Source organism: Nelumbo lutea, chromosome 5 (assembly GCF_056320005.1).
Source record: "Nelumbo lutea isolate HS-2025 chromosome 5, American lotus-T2T, whole genome shotgun sequence".
NCBI classification, from domain to species: domain Eukaryota; kingdom Viridiplantae; phylum Streptophyta; class Magnoliopsida; order Proteales; family Nelumbonaceae; genus Nelumbo; species Nelumbo lutea.
Window position 1 is genome coordinate 75,831,582 of NC_142688.1, and position 18,386 is coordinate 75,849,967.

Sequence of the window (18,386 nt, forward strand, 5' to 3'; positions counted from 1 at the left end):
GGATCCCTTCTGAAGTTGGGTCGATTAAAATTGACTTTGATGCTTCTCGTCGTACCAATGGTATGTGTACTATTGGTGTGGAGGTGATTATTATTATTGGAGACTCGAAGCTAATTATCTCTTGTATCAAGAATTAGACCCATTCTCCTTGGAACTTGAGGAATATCATCCAAGATTGGCTTAAGTTGAAAGATCAGCTGGAGGATTGAGAAAGCTACAGACGTGTTCAGAGAGGCAAATCAAGCGACTGATTGGATTGCTAATGAAGCTCATTTTAGGTTTTGTTGCTTGCATCTTGATCTTTGGGGACGTGCTACCCCAGGCTTGTGTAGCACATCCAGGTTTCTATGAAAAAGAATGGTAATTATTGATCTTAAAATAAACAGGCTATTGCCGATCCAATGTTCAAGGACTAGAACTCATGAAAGTTTCAAAGATGAACTAGTATCAAGGTAAGAAATGAAGAAAATCAAGATAAACTATCTAGAAATCAGAGCTAGAACTATCAGTCGTAGAGAAGGGTAGCATCTAGCATGTTATATATTTTGGTCCTTAGCTTATTACTGGCTTGGTGGCTCAATTACAATGGGATTAGGATTTAGGAATATGCATGTTGGGTGTTGGGTTGGGGGGGGGGGGTGATTTGTTGGGGAGAATGACTGATCAGTCCAGGTCAGAATTTTGTAGCCCCACCGTATAAAGGGGATGAATCCCGGCCGTAAATTGATGCCAAATTCACAAACAAGATGCGGTTTATGGGGGGAGAGGGCTACTAATAGACTATGGGGGCTGTCATTCAGAGTTCTGCATTGGGTTACAGAGTATTTAACCTTAACCCTTTATTATATTATTTTTTAAAGAGTTATTTTTTATTATCAATTAAGGATTTCTTGGATAAAAAAGAGTTGCACATTTTTCATTATACATGACTTTAGCAGGCAATATTAAAATTATATTTTATGATCTTGGTTATCCTAACAAACATGATCCACAATGTACGGCTAAATGCCCTCCGGATATTCTTGTAGGTTGGTGGGAGTGTTCTACCTTTGTTTTTTATTTTACGAAGTGAGTTTAGTTCTTGAGAGTATATTCATAATTCATGTAGCACAGAGAAATTGGAATAAAAACAATAAAAAATCAATCCAAATGCAAGGAGAAATCAATATATGGTTGATACCCAACAAACTCTTGATGTTAATTGAGAATTTGTTTGTTTTGGGAACACAATTTGTATCTGGAAGGCAATTTTGAGTGTGTCAAGATAGGCTATGAAAGTAATTTTAAAAAGAATTGGGGGGGGGGGGATTTGTTGGGGAGAATGACTGATCAGTCCAGGTCAGAATTTTGTAGCCCCACCGTATAAAGGGGATGAATCCCGGCCGTAAATTGATGCCAAATTCACAAATAAGATGCGGTTTATGGGGGGAGAGGGCTACTAATAGACTATGGGGGCTGTCATTCAGAGTTCTGCATTGGGTTACAGAGTATTTAACCTTAACCCTTTATTATATTATTTTTTAAAGAGTTATTTTTTATTATCAATTAAGGATTTCTTGGATAAAAAAGAGTTGCACATTTTTCATTATACATGACTTTAGCAGGCAATATTAAAATTATATTTTATGATCTTGGTTATCCTAACAAACATGATCCACAATGTACGGCTAAATGCCCTCCGGATATTCTTGTAGGTTGGTGGGAGTGTTCTACCTTTGTTTTTTATTTTACGAAGTGAGTTTAGTTCTTGAGAGTATATTCATAATTCATGTAGCACAGAGAAATTGGAATAAAAACAATAAAAAATCAATCCAAATGCAAGGAGAAATCAATATATGGTTGATCCCCAACAAACTCTTGATGTTAATTGAGAATTTGTTTGTTTTGGGAACACAATGTGTATCTGGAAGGCAATTTTGAGTGTGTCAAGATAGGCTATGAAAGTAATTTTAAAAAGAATACGTGAATTAAGGTTAAAAGTATTGACATGTATCGGCCCGTATCAGCCGATACTTGTTGTTCTGGGTCCCCTCTAATACGCCCCTACAGTGGGTGTATTGGGGGTCTGACCGGTTCAGGGGGTGGAGGAGCCCTAAACCAGTTCAGGGGGTGGAGGAGCCCTAAAAGGCACAAAATGCAGTATCGATTCACCCAATGGGCCCCTACCGGTGTATAATATCGATCTTTTGAACCTTGACATGAATAACACTTAGATGACCATAACCAAGTCATATACACAAAGAACATATACTTTGCAGTGTGAATTACCAGAACGCATTGAAAGATTATAGAACAAAAAATGGGAATGTGACTATGCAAGCAACTAAGAAATTCAGTGATGTTTGAAAACTAATAGGATAAAAATAAAAACCTTCCCTTGGTTTTTTTGATAATTATAAACTTCCCCTATGTTTTGGCCTGGAGAAAACCTCCCCTGTACTTTTGAAAAAAATATGAAAAAATCTCATTTTAGTTTTTGGGTAATGGAGGTGTTGAAGTTCCCAAAATATCTTTATTACCATTGAGGCATATTGAATTAGGGGTGCTAATCAGGCCGGATGGACTGAATTTAAGCTCAGCCCAGGTCCAACCCTAAGAATTGGGTTGGATAATCAACCTACAGTAAAATTTAATATAAATGTGTATATATGCATGCATGTATGTATTTGTATATGCATATACGTATCTATATAGGTAGTTGGGCATTGGCTGGCTTTGGGCCACCCAAAAAATATAAAAGCTCAAACTTTTACGCCTAGGCCCAGCTTGAGACCCTAAAATCCAAGCATTGTCCATGTAATTACGGGCTAGGTCAATCAAGGTGTGGGTTGGACTCACCAAAATTGCACCGCCTATGGTGGTCGGTCTCGTAGAACGACCACGAGATATTGCGTTTCAGTCTACACAATGGTTATTTAGGACGTTCGGTCCACGGGGTGTTCTTGTGGATCAAACCACGCTATGAAAGGAAAAGTGATCCCATACTTCACATATGATATTTACCCTAAACTAAATCCATTGTTTTTAACTTTTTACCGTTGCCTCTCGTAGAGAAACGCCACTACCACTGCTTCTCCACTCACCGCTATTTGCTTCTCTTCTCGCCGCTGCAGCTCTGATCACCGCTGCACCGAACTGCCAACTGTAAGTGCTCTTTTGTTTACTTTTATGAAACCCCTGTTTCATAATTCGATTCTTATGTCCTATGACTGGTAATGTTTAGATATCTACATGTTTATGTTTTGTGAGAAACGAATTTTCTCTTCATCTGTATAACTAAGACCAGTTAACAGAACATTTCTCTTTCATCTTTAAAAGGAAAACGAAAATCAGTATCCCCATCTGGTGTTTTCGATCCTTCTTGATCTAACTTGATGTTGGGCCTTTGAGGTTTACTTCAGCTCCCCAACAACCAAAACCCAAAAAAGTATTCTCACACAGTGATTACGGAAAGAAACAATCTTACTTTGTCATGTATTTTACCTGGAAACTTTTAGGAGAAAGGGGCAACTTTCCATGACAAATGGGATCCATTTATGCTTGGCCACAGAGATGGGCCGAGAAGATCGAACAAGGTACCCACGCGTAACCCAAGGTAGGTGGACTGAAAATGCTCATGCATGGCCCATACAAAGCCAGTCCACCATGCATGGCCATGCAACGGCCCAATAGAGCAGGACCCAAGATTGAGTCAAATAAGTTATTTGTTATTTCTGTTAAGTTGTTAGCATGAGAAGGCATAGGAATCGGCCATGTAGTTAGAAGGTAAATCCCTTACTTTAAGGCTATTTCGGTGGTAGAAAGTTAAGAAGTTTGTGTATTTAAACACCACCCCACCACATGGATGGGGCAGTTGAAAGTTAATAAACCTCTTGTGGTCTATTCTCGCCCTAAGCAGAATACTCTATCTCTCTCTATCTTTGACTGGGACCTATCATTGATATCAGAGTTAGGCACCATGACAACCAACAAAGAAAGAATCGAGAGTTTGGAAGTTGGGCTTGGAGGACTCTAAGCAAGTTTCAACAAGCTCGAGTTAGGGGTTAATGACAAGTTACACCAACTCGAGGCAGCCATTAGTAGGATGTCCAAAGCATTGTTGATCCGGCAGGAACCATCGCTTAGCCAAGCTAATGGACGCAGTGGACAATCCTCCTCCAGACTTTCTCGTGACACCTCAGAAAGAGGCCGACCCATGTTTTCCTCAAAACTAGCCAAGCTCAAGTTTTCCAAGTATTCCGGTGATGACCCAACCGAATGGTTCGCCCATGTTGTTCAATTCTTCGAATACCAGCAAACCGAGGAATCACAGAAAGTCTCACTCGCCTCATTCCATTTGGAAGGAGAGGCAAACCAGTGGTGGCAATGGTTACGTCAGACATATCACAAAGACGGGAAGGAGGTAACATGGAAGATTTTTGTAGGTGAGCTTTGGGCTCGTTTCGGCCCAACTGACTGTGAAGACTTCGATGAGTCATTATCAAAAATATAACAAACGGGGTCTTTGCGGGAATATCAGAAGGAGTTCGAAAGATTGGGCAATAGGGTGCATGGACGGACACAAAAGGCGTTGATGGGCACGTTCATGGGCGGTCTCAAAATGGACATAGCCGATGGAATTCGGATGTTCAAACCGAGACCCTTGAAAGAAGCCATCAACCTGGCGCGCATGAAGGATGAACAACTGCATCGTCAAGAGAAGACTCTGTGTTCAACCCCTAGAACCATCGATGACTCTTTCACGACAAGAACAAAGACAACTCCACCATTGAAGTGTCTTTCTTGGACAGAAATGCAGAGGAGGCGTGTCCAAGGTTTGTGTTTCAACTGCGACGAGAGATTTGGGCCCAAACATAAATGCAAGAGGCCGCAGCTGCTACTGCTCGCCTGAGACTGTATCGATGATGAACCTGAGGATGATGACCAAAGCTTCACCAACACGCGCAAGGAGCCGGAAATCTCACTCCATGCCCTTACGGGATGGTCGACGACTCGGATCATGCGTGTCATGGCCAAGGTCGGATCCCACAAACTGATTGTTCTCATTGATAGCAGATCCACCCACAACTTCATCAACAACCGCATTGCTGAACTGCTGCACTTACCGGTCGTACCTACCGAGCCCTTCAATGTCAAAGTCGCGAATGGTGAACCCCTTCGGTGCCGTGGAAGATTTGAAAACGTGCACGTTTTACTGCAAGGTATCCCATTCACCTTAACACTTTACTCTTTACCACTGATTGGGTTGGACATGGTACTAGGAATCCATTGGCTCGAGCAACTGGGCACAGTGGCGTGTGACTGGAAGAACATGACGATCAAGTTTTATTGGGCCAACCAACATCAGCTGTTGAAGGGGATTGACAATCAACCAATTCAGCCTGCATCATTCAAGGCACTCTCAAGGGACATTAAGTAGGGGCATTCGCTATTTACCATCTGTCTCCACGCAACCACAGAAGAAGCACCGCCCTAACTGCACCCGGATATACAACAATTACTGGCTGAATTCAAAGATCTCTACCAAGAGTCCACATAGCTGCCTCCACGTAGAGAGATCAACCATCACATCAATCTCAAGGAAGGAACGGAACCCGTCAATGTCCGCCCGTACAGGTATGCCTACTTCCAAAAAGCTGAAATTGAAAAACAAATACAAGACATGTTAAGGTTGGGGCTAATACAATCTAGCACCAGTCCCTTTTCTTCCCCTATTTTGCTAGTGAAAAAAAAGGATGGGACTTGGTGCTTCTGTACCGATTACCGGGCACTCTATGCTGTAACCGTTAAGGATCGCTTTCCTATCCCAACGGTTGACGACATGCTAGATGAGCTTCATGGAGCTTCATTTTTTACTAAACTTGATTTATGATCCGGTTACCATCAGGTACGGATCCACCCTTGGGACATTCACAAAATGACATTTCGCACACACAATGGTCACTATGAGTACTTGGTTATGCCCTTTGGCCTATGTAATGCACCTTCCACCTTTCAAGCTATCATGAATTCTGTCTTTCGCCCCTACCTCCAAAAGTTTGTGCTAGTTTTCTTTGATGATATTCTTATTTATAGTCCCAACTGGAGCATGCATCTTGAATATGTTAAAACAACTTTTGAGGTTTTAAGGTATCACCAATTTTTTATCATGTTTAGTAAATGTATATTCAGCCAGCCAGAGGTGGAGTATCTGGGTCACATTGTCACTTCCCAAGGGGTCAAGGTAGACCAAGGGAAAATTGAGGCTATGCTCAAATGGCTTCAACCCACTCATATTACTAACTTGCATGGCTTCTTAGGCCTTACAGGGTATTACAGGAAGTTCGTCCGCAACTATGGGATTATAGCTCGACCCCTCACCAATCTTCTCAAGAAGGGTGAATTCAAATGGACCACCGAAGCCCAAGAAGCATTTACAGCCTTAAAAAAGGCAATGACCACTACTCCCACACTGGCAATGCCTAATTTTGAGGAGCCCTTCACCATTGAGTCAGATGCTTCCGGCACAGGTATTGGAGCAGTATTGGCGCAACAGGGACGACCCATTGCATTCACGTGTCGAGCTCTAGGCGTCAACAAGCAAAGTTGGTCCACATATGCCAAAGAAATGCTCGCCATTGTTTAGGCAATACGGACATGGCGACCTTACCTGTTGGGCTGCAAGTTTTACGTCCAGACCGATCAGCGCAGCCTCAAGTATCTATTAGAGCAATGCATTGGGACACCAGAACAACAGAAATGGGTATCCAAACTACTCGGGTACGACTATGAAATCATCTACAAGCCTGGATGAGAAAACTCTACTGCAGATGCACTTTCAAGAGTCTTGGGTAGTCCTAGCCTTAATACTCTATATGCCTAAAACATCTCTGTGGGACACCATCAAGAAAGAAGCCAGCGCCCACCCCTACATGATCTGCATCAGCAAGCTGGCAACAGAGAATCCTGGAGCTCCCTACATATGGAAAAATGGACTGGTATGTTACAAAAACCGGGTCGTGATCCCTCCTCAGTTCCACCTCGTCCCTATACTCTTACAGGAGTTCCATGACTCCCCCTATGGTGGACATTCTGGGGTACTACGCACATACAAGCGTATGGCACAACAGTTCTATTGGCCCTCCATGTACAAAGATATGCAACAATATGTAGCTTCTTGCGCCATTTGCCAAAAAAATAAGGTAGATACTCTATCCCCAGTAGGACTGCTACAGCCATTACCCGTTTCCCGCCAAGTATGGGATGACATTACCATGAACTTTATAGAAGGACTACCACCCTCCAAAGGCAAAACCACTATTTTTGTGGTAGTAGATCGTCTCACTAAATCAGTTCATTTCTTGACCTTGCCACACCCCTATACAGCAAAGGTAGTAGCTGAAAGGTTTGTAGAAGGAATTGTGAAGTTGCATGGTATGCCAAAGATGATAGTTAGTGACAGAGATCCTATCAGCCACTTTTGGAGGGAGTTCTTTAAGATGTCTGGTACCAAATTGCAAATGAGCTCTGCCCATCATCCCCAGACTGATGGACAGTTAGAAGTGGTCAACCGTTGTCTAAAGCAATATCTTCATTGCTTTGTTTTTCAGCAACCTCGAAAGTGGAGCTCCTTCCTTCCATGGGCAGAATTTTGGTATAACACCACTTATCATTCCTCTATCAGAATGACACCCTTTCAAGCACTGTATGGAAGACCACCACTTTGTATTCCAATTTACCAAGGTGGAACATACCCAGTAGAAGAAGTAGATCAAGCCATGCTCTCTCGCGATGCCATTTTGCAGCAACTCAAAGTAAACCTGCATGCGGCCATTAACCGCATGACCCAAATGGCTAACGCTAAAAGAAGAGACGTCGAGTTCCAAGTGGGCGATCTGATCTTTCTCAAGCTCCACCCATATCGACAGCAGATGGTTCATAGGCGAGCCTATCACAAACTGGCCAGTCGCTATTATGGGCCATACCTAGTGGAGGAACGAATAGGCAAGGTGGCCTATTCAAAAAACTTCCCGAGGGCTCGCGCATCCATCTGGTTTTCCATATCTCCCTACTCAAAAAACAGGTGGGCGACACCACTGCCACTAGCACCGACTTACCACCCATAAATGAGGAGGGAGAACTCATCACTGAATTGGCAGCTATTCTGGATACCCGCTAGGTGAAGAAAGGATCCACCTTCGTGGAGGAAAGTCTCATCCAATGGAAGAGCCTTCCTAGCGAAGATGCCACATGGGAGAATTCCCAAGAGTTGTGCGAGAAGTATATCAATCTGGACCTTGAGGACAAGGTCCATCTTCAGGATGGGGGCAATGATGGGCCAAGAAGATCGAACAAGGTACCCATGCATAACCCAAGGTACGTGGACTGAAAATGCTCATGCATGGCCCATACAAAGCCAGCCCACCATGCATGGCCCATGCAACGACCCAGTAGAGAAGGATTCGGTTAAGCCACAAGAGTCGGTCAAGCAGTTAGTTGTTGATTGTTAGCTAGTCTTAAGCATGTTGTTAGCTGGTCTTAAGCAAGATTGAGTCAAATAAGTTATTTGTTATTTTTTTTAAGTTGTTAGCATGAGAAGGCATAGGGATCGGCCATGTAGTTAGAAGGCTAATCCCTTACTTTAAGGCTATTTCAGTGGTAGGAAGTTAAGAAGTTTGTGTATTTAAATACCACTCCACTACACGGATGGGACAGTTGAAAGTTAATAAATCTCTTGTGGTCTATTCTCACCCTAACCAGAATACTCTATCTCTCTCTAGCTTTGACTGGGACCTATCACACAGCCTGCATGTAAATATCCAACTTTCGTTTAGGAAGGATTTCAATAATACAATCTTGATAAATCAATGAATTAACTGCTGAAATGTAGTTTATATAGAATATTTTGATATGACCAATCCTTTTGGAACATTATGACTGTAGTTCATCTTTCTTAGGAAGGTGTTTAGTGGTATAGGAGTCTCACATGAATTGACATTCAGATAGCTTAGCTAACTTGTGATGGTCAGATTGCACCTCCTTGGCCAAGATTCATCTATATCAACTTTTTTTCAAATCAATCTTAATCCCTACTATTGGGTCTGGCCCAACATTCATCTATGTCAAATGATCCCAATAGTCCAATGATTAGATATACATAATATTTGATGAAGACTATTTCAATTGATTGGATGTCTAAGTCATCTAAGTGGGATGGTGTTTGGTCTAGATATGAAGGATTGCAAATTATAAGAATGTAAATCACTTAGAGTTTATCTTCTTCTTGTTCTCTTTTAATTAGCCTGTAATTATTAATTGAGCTGGTAGCATGTAATTACTACATTTGCAGGCATAGGGCTATGTAAAACAATTGGCTTCATTTCATGATTGATACATGTGTACTACGTTGAGTTCTGATCATTTTAAGATCCTACAGTCACAATTAGTGGTCTGGTAAGGAAAATGAACAAACAAATAAAAAAGTATAGAATCCCTAGTGTTGCAATCTCCTCTCCCATTCCTCCATTCAAGAATTCCTCTAGTTAGTTCCCACTCTCCCAATATGAGCCCTTGCTCTTTTGTTTTTATCTTTCATAAGAAGTTCAGTCAAATCTTCATGGTCATTGCTCCTTATGCTATTTTTTCCTTTTGAAAGACTGAAATGAGAGTGTGGAAAAGAGGAGAAATAGGCTGAAGAGGATGAACATCAAGGCATTGTCATGGCTGTGTATACAAATTATTTAATTCGGATTTATATTTCCAGGTAAAATGCATGCCAAAGATATTTGACTTGGTCGTCTTCATGTTAATTTCCTTTGATACAATGCAAGAGGAAATAGTAAATGAATCTGCAATGTGGTGTGAGGCTGAATGAAGAACATTCATAGAGTTGACGGTTGAACAAGTAAAAACACAATAAGACAATGCCAACTTTTAATACGAAAGATTGGAAAAATATTGTGGAGAAATTCAACAAAAGGCATGACAAATCATACAATCATGATCAATTTAAGAATAAATTTCATCATCTAAAGAAAAAAGTTTAATGATTATTAGAAAATTTGCAATCACATAGGGGTTACTATAGATCCAATTACAAATAAACTAAGTGGTAATGAGAGTGTATAAGACTACCTCATTTTGGTAAGACTCTTATGGACATATATATATATATATATATATATATATATATATATATATATATATATATATATATATATATATATAGAGAGAGAGAGAGAGAGAGAGAGAGAGAGAGAGAGAGAGAGAGAGAGAGAGAGAGAGAGAGTTTAAATGATTAAGATGCTAACACCAAATATACTTCATGTAGAAGTATAACTGTGATAAACAAATAGGAGAAAGGGTTGCCTATACTATAAGGAGTTAGAGATCATTGCGAGTTTCAGGAAGCTCATGGCCGGCTCAAAGTGTTGGAGTTGCTTTCCTTTTTTTTAGAGGAAATGGTCATTCTTTTGAGATTTGAAAAACTTGAATTAAGTCTTTGATAGTGACTCCGTCCTCTACGGGAAAGACACACAACCAATAGATTTTGGGTCCCAAGGATTGGGAGAGGGAAGGTGTTAGGCACCCCTCTCTTTAAGCTGCTATTACAACACAATGCTGGAGTTGTTCAGGCTAAGTTTCTTTTGGGGAAAAACAGAAATTGTTGCAAGAATTTCTTAAATCAGGAGGGACAAGCTTTCATCTTCTCCTAAGACCGATTTTGAGGTGATATTATCAGGTCTTAGGTACTGATTTCCCTAAGACCCTCACCTCTTTGCCTCAGTGAAGAAGAAATTGTAAGCAATGGTTCTCCAACATTTCAGAACCTCAAGCAACCCAGAAAAACTAAAAAAATGACTTACCTTTCGTATATACCTTGTCAAAAGATTTCCAACAACTAAAAGGACTACAAACAAAACTTGAGCAAGGCAGGAGCTGGGCTGAGCGTTTCTGATGCTAAGTTTGGAAGATAGGGGATAAGGCTTGAGCTTCGCTTCAGAGATTTCGGGATTACAAACAGAATGGGTGTATCACAGAAGTTGGGAAACTGCCCCCCTCTCTCTTTCTTTCTCTAGGGACCTCTCTCAGGTTTCCTCCCTTCAATCCCCCTTTGAGCTTGAATTAGATTAGTATTTGTAGAGAATGGGAGAGGGTCAAGTCTGCATTTGCTCAACTATAGTGTCTGAGATTCTATAGAGATTTTTTCCACAAATAGGCAAAGATTCTCCAAATAAATAGGTGCCCAGTCAAGCTTTCCAATTTGGTGAAACATTTTCTTCGATTTGAGGGTGGTTTTCACGGGTTTTGTGCATCCAATGGGATCTTAGGGCATGCCTATCATGGTAGTCTCGTATTTGGGGTTGTTAGTGGCAAAAAATAAATTTAATGAACTTTTAATGTTATTGTCTTTTATTGGTTTTAAGTAGGGGTCTGTTTGGTATTTTGAACTTTTTAAGCCTATTAGGGTTTATTTCATTGGTCCAAGTGTTCTAATGGGTTAAGAATGGGTCTAACATTAGCCATCATCATTTTAAGACTTCAGGTTGGGACAGATGACGTGGCAATTTAATCTGGTGCTTTGAAATGCTATCTTTCTAGTTTAACGATTAAACGGATCAATCTGGCCATAAAATTTGATGTGCTGGGTTTTCTATAGGTCTCTGAACATAGTGGTGATGTCTGATTGGTCAAATAGGGCCAGGATGATTGAGATCCATGGATGACAAGTTCTGATCAATGAAATTTGCTAAAATAAAATCTTTGCTTGATGAAGGGTTAAACAGAGAAATTTTGGGATGAAATTTGGTGGGTTGGCACTTTTGAATGTCTTGAATCTAATGGAAGTTATAGATATTTGATAAGAGATTTGGATTAGCAGATTTAGTGAAAATCATGGTCTTAGCTTATGGTTTTTCAATTAACGAGAGGGCTTAACATGGAATATTACTTTTTTTAATAGTCAAAATGAAGTGTTTTGTTGTAAAATTTGACATACTGGGGTTTTTTGGGTTTTTGAACATAGTGATAAGGTCTGTTTGGTCGTATAAGGTTGGGATGACAAATGGTAAGCTCTAATTAATGAGATTTGTTGATATATGATCTAGGCTTGATGGAGGGTTAAATGTGGGAATTTTGAGCTATAATTTGGTAGGTAGGTATGGATTAGGGCATGGAGTCAAGTGGATGGTTGATCTAAGTCAAACTTGGTAATCATTTAGGGTCGTCAGAATAGGATCTTTATGTTTTTGTGGTTGGTAGTCGTAAATTTGTGTTGGGGTTCACTAATTGATTGTTTCCTAATGATCTTGAGGTGATGGATATGTTGGATTTGATTTTGGGGAGTTGGAGTTTGAATATCGCATGGATTGAGGCCGTTAGAAAGGAATTTGGCGTGCTAAATGATGGATCTTTGTAGTTTAAACATGGAAACTAAAGTGTAACTAATCTGTAATTTTCCAAGTCTAGGGATGATGTCTGATCGAACGTTGATATCGATTTCAAGGTTCTTATTGTCCTATGGATTGTGTCAAAGGAGGGCATTTCAGGTTTTGGAAAGTCTCAAGTTGATCTGGTTGTGTTTCTAAGTTTTTGGGGTCTAAGAGGAATGTACAAAGAGGTAGGGTGAAAGGACCGAGCAAAAATTGGGTGCTAACAATCATCTATTCTGGGACTAAGGCAACCGACTACACCTCTATGGGTAATGTGGAGATCCCTTCAGATGAAGAAAATGATCAAGTTCTGTTGACACAGGACCCGATTGGTAAAACTCCCCCAATGATGTATAGACTCCTTATGCCATTTCTCAAGACACTCCAAGAGTTGATGCCGACATAGAGATTCAGCAACCTATAAACAGGTTAACAAGATGGGGTTCCCTACCATCATCTCTTAAGAAAGGGAAGAGGGCCAGACAAGGAGGTGATTTTATGCCTGCAATGGAGATATGGTCTGAAATGTTCAAATGTGGGATGGGCATGATTGAGTTTCAGATGGAGAGGCTGATTAGAAAGGATAAAAGAAATTGAAGAATAGAGTAAGGAGAACTCAATCTTTGAATGTATGGAAGTTGTGAATGAATTCTTAATGATGGGAGTCATTAATGTTGGGCATGTCTTGAAGGCAGCTCAAGCCTTCCAAGATGAATATTGGAGACATGCCTTCTTGACATTTACTATAGAATGTCAGATTGAGTGGTTGAAGAACCTATAGAATTTTTGAAAATTTGAACATGTTAGGGATGGATTACATGGTTGTACATTTTGAACTTTTTTTTTCTTGAGCACACTATCTTTTTTTTTTTTTTTATTATTAGTGAAAGTATTATGATGAATGTTAATATGATTTTCTCTTTGATGATGAACTTTTAAGAATATGGATTATAATTTTGTGATGAATCTAGTTAAGGATTATAGTGAATTTTGGTGTGTAATTTAACATGTTATATGTCTTTTCAATAGGAATTCAATGGATCAATCAAGTATAGTAGATATACTTCTGTTTGATGAATGGGACAAATGTGATGACGAATTTATTGAACTCACCATTTTGAACAAAATGATGAAATATTACAACGCATATTTCATTAAGCAAATTTGTAAAGAGAACGATGCTTTTTGGAGAACTCTTAGAATATCACAGTTAAAGAATCTTTGGTAATTTTTCTCTTAACTATTGGCCATAATGAATGATATCATATTATGACCAACAGGTTCCAACATTCTAAAAGCACCATTAATGTTCACTTTAAGAGAACTTGTAAGGTAATATGTAGACTTGGAAGATAATTGATTTGTCCACCCTCATTTGAAGAGTTGCATCATCACACACATCAGGCATTTAGAAAAATACTATCCATGGTTCCAGGTAATTCAACGACATCCCATAACAAGTCTATATATTTTTTGTGTTTTTCATGTTTTGATCATGTTTGTCTTCAAATAGGATTGTATTGGTGCAATTAATGGTACCCATGCAAATGAATGGGTTTCTTAGGAGGAACAGATTCCATATAGAGGAAGAAAGTTGCGTTGCACTACAAACATGTTGGCGGTGTGCTTATTTGATATGCATTTTACATTTGTTAATGTGGGTTGGGAATGACTGATGCAAGATTGTAAAGTGTTTGCAAAAGCTATGTCTCGTCCCCACTAAGGTATATGTTGTCTACGGTTTTATGTAGGGAAGTACTATATTGTAGATTCTAGATTTCCTAGTGGTAATGATTACATAGCACCTTTTTTTAGAGAGCAATATCATTTGAATGATTTTAGGGGTGTAAGTAGGAGGTGGTTAGGCTAAGGGGATGGTCTCCTTGAATGACAAAGGAAGACCAGGGGCAGAGAATCAACCGAAAGGCTAGGGTAAGGGGAGTGATGAGATGGCTGAGTAGGAAATCTAATGATTGTGTTGATTAAGGGTTGAATGAATGAATTTCGTTATGAGGAGGATCCTTATTTATAGGCAAGGATCCTAAGGTCCTGAAAGTAAGAGTCAAAAGTGCTTGTTTTCTACTAGGAAAGAGAATATTAGATTCGCTGTCGGCCATTAAGGAGCATCGCTTGGGTTTCCCCATGTGTTTTATTGGATCTCTCAATGGTTGACTTTCTTTTCACCCAAGGGTCCTCATAACCCACGTGTACTACAAACTTTTGAATCTCATTTAACCGACGTGGCGTTAGTGATGTCATTACTTAGCGGGCAACCTTTTATTAAACCTACGTGGGGCCTGATCATTCATGTAACATAAAATTACACGGGCAACCAATATTCAGGTTTGGTTTTGGCAAACCACAGTTTCATAATGGTCCAGGGTTTATTGCAGAATCGCATATATCTGAGGTTTATCAGAGGCTCGCGTGTGACTAAGGTTCATCGCATTACCACACGCGTATAACATTCATTGCAAGTTTAACTAAAACTTGTTTTAGGTTCACTCCAAGCACAAACCCGTTGTGAATGTGTAATGAACCGTGCGTTCATTGCGAGTGTGTAATACATTATAAGTTCATCACATGCGACCGATGAACTGTAGACCAATCGCAAGCATCTATATGGTATCCACTTAGTGTTTTCTATGCTCCGAAGGACTGAGCAAGCACTATGTGCCTACATTAGCCCCCTTGCTTATCGGTAAGTGGAATCTTATCGATAAACATTTTGCCTTCACATTTGCTTTTGAAGTTCTGTAACGGATCAATAAATACTCGTGCATTGGGTCTGGCAATCTACTTTGTTTTGTGATTTTGTGTAATTAGAGGAGAGTTGGCTTGGACTTTGTTAGCCCCCTGCCTGTTAACAGGCTGGGAGCTAGTTAACTCAAGTGATCGAGTGTCTTTGCGCATTAGTGGATTTGAGCTAGAATAAATTATTGCTTCGTTTAGGTTTTGGCTCTTCTATGGTCTAGCCCCCCGTCTTTTGATAATTTCCTTCCTGTCAATGGGCAATTCTATGTCGGGTTTATGAGTTTCAACCCCCTAACCATTGGTAGGGAGGGAATTAGCAAAAGACACTAACGTTGTTGTGCCAGCGCGGGTGCGAAGCCCCCCTATGTGTCAGGGTGAAGCCTATGTTGGGTGGACTGCGTTAGTTGATGGTACGGGGTTCAATGGTGTATCATATTCAGTGGCTGATGGAAGTCAAAGAGGACATTAAGTGACGGTGATGTGGCGAAAATCATTAGCATTTTCTTAACTCTCTCACCATAAAAATTACAGTTTAATTTGTGTGTGTGGCTCTGTCTCACCTATTCGTCTTCCCCAGTGCCGTTTGTCATTCATGACATGTGAGAACTAGTTATAAAAGTGCAGGGAGACCGCATCGGATCTCCACTTTGTCTTCTTGCTATCATCTTTGTTTTATCTTTGTGTCCTTTTGGTTGCTCTGCAACATCCATTCTGTTTCCTTTCTTGGTCTATGTTCTCTGTCCTACCCGTTGTTTGTTTCTCATGGCTCCTTGCTAGGAGAAATTGAAATGTCCTTTTGTCAACTTTGTTAGGGAAGTCGATACGACTGAGCTATTATTGGAGAGGGAAATGGCCATGGTGGCAAATGGAGGGCCGGGTTTTTGGCCCATGATGCCAATGTCCAGGGTAAGGGTGGGTTGTTCGACATCATCACTAGCACGAAGTTGATGTGCCTTTGTGGTTGGCTAGATCGGTCGGTGTCCAAGATTTCGGGCTTCTTAGGTTCGTGGACTGCTATACGAACCTTCCGGGTAGGAAAGGGGTCAAATATGTCAAGTATCTTTTGGAGCGCTGATGTTGTCATACCCACACTTTCGTGGGCACATTCAGGGAATTCACGGTCACTGTCGAGAATGTGGCCGCATTATTAACATTACTGATTGGGGGCTCTGTGTCTGCTTAACATCTACAACACGTTGAGTTTGTCCTAGCAGATTTGAGGGAGCTCTGCATGAGCTCCTTGGGGAGATTGCTACTTACAAGGCCCAAGTAGACCGGTTCACCACTTGGGGAAAGATGCCATTGGAGCAATGGCTGGAGTTTTGGTTCGAGTCCCATGGTAGGAGGCACATAATGGTGCGTGGTGCAAAATCTCTGTTAGACAGTGTATGCCATTAGCTCCAATGAGAATGATGTACATTATGACATTTAATGTAAATGAATAAAGTACATATTTGATTAATGTTATTATGGTGTGTTTCTGTGTAATACCCTTAAACTGGACATATATGAGACTCGTGTTAGTTTAGAATCTTCACAGCCATTGGATAGATCTGGAGAGATTTATCCTGCCAAAGCTGACACTGATGTGTCGCTAAGATGAGCGAGATTGACATGAGGTTGGCTTCCCTTGACGGGTTCGTTTGGAGACCGTACACCCAAACTGTTCCTCACACCATGTCGTTCTATGTCGGCATGCCTGTTCCAGAGGACGGCGATCAGCAGGTGCCATCAAGGTGAAAGTCCCGCCGTGGGCGTAGTGTGGCTAATAACTTGGCTTGGCGTCATCGCATACCTTGATCGCATAGGTGAGGCCCAATTAAGTGTTTATCGACCAAACTGGGTGCTTCACCAGTTTGGCTATGATGACATGGTTTCTCAGTTCCTAAGGTTTGCTGGAGAAGACATCTTTTGGGTCCGGCATCACTACCTTGCCTTCCCCGGGTGCATATGGTTCCTCGTCGCGGGTTTTGCGAGGGTGTAGGATTGTAAATCCCCGTATTTTCCATACCTTTGCGCATTATTCAGGAGTTTCTAGGAGCTATTGAGGACGAACCCCATCCCCATCCTGTCTCGGCTTCCCGTGAAGGTCACGCTGCCAATCAGGGTAACAGTCTTGCTGCTCCTCCATCGCACTCCTTGAAGAAAGGCAAGATGAAGCATGATGGAAAGCGCCCAATGGAGGAGGAAGAGAGTAGCTTCCCTGTAACGAAGAAGCCGAGGTCAGCGAGGGTGCCTCACCCGGTTCAGCTACCAGTTGTACCACAACCCGCTGGCTCAGGTATGACCTCATCGCAAGCCCAGGAGTGCCGGACCAAGGCCAGGCAAGAATCCCTTGTCGAGACACCTCAGGGGAAAGATCACTCCGACGTGGAGTCAGCACAGTCAGCATTGCTGTCTCTCCACGAAAAGTTACTTGTGTCCGTTTCTCAAGTGGATGTATAAAGAAAATGGCTCCCCGACCTCGGGAGAGGGGGCCTGGGGAAGAGGATTCGGTAAGGGATCTTATCTTTCTGTTCTTATTATTTCATTATTACTGTGATTAACTTTTCTATTTTCTAACTAACATGTTCGGTTTTTGTTTTGCAGTCTAAGGGAACCAGCAAAGTTCCATCGGGTGCTGATGTTCCAGAAGCCCCTTTCGAGGGTGCAAGTAAGGAGGTACGTGTATACATTCTTTTCTTATACTTATGCTTGGCTTATACTAACTTTCGTATTTTACCTTATCGCAGATTCCCATGGAAGTAGACCCATCTGAACCAGCTCCGCCAGTCGTTGGGCAACTGCCACAAGTGGTGCAACTATTGCAGCCCCCCACTCAGGTCCATGAGGTTGTTGAAACTGCTGGTGTTGGTGATGTTGCTCCAGATGCTGTGGTGCGAGAAAAGAAAGGCCCTATGGGGGCAGAGCCAGAGCCAGTAGTTTATCGCGGAGAGGCCTCCGCTCCTGCTGCCGTTGTTGAGCCCGAGGCCCCGGTCGACCCTAAGATTCAGTTCGAGGAAGAAGCCAGAGCTCCTATTGAACCAAAGATCCCCTTTGAAGAAGGAGTCGGGGTTCCTGTAGACCCAGAGGTCCAGCCTGAAGACGGAGGCGTAGGATCAAGGGTAGTATTGCGAGTGGAGGAGTTGTCGTTTGAGGAGGAGGTTGCGCCGATCTGACGAGAGCTCGGGGAGTACTAGATAAGAATGACATCAACCCCTTGGGCTATGAAGTTGTAGACCT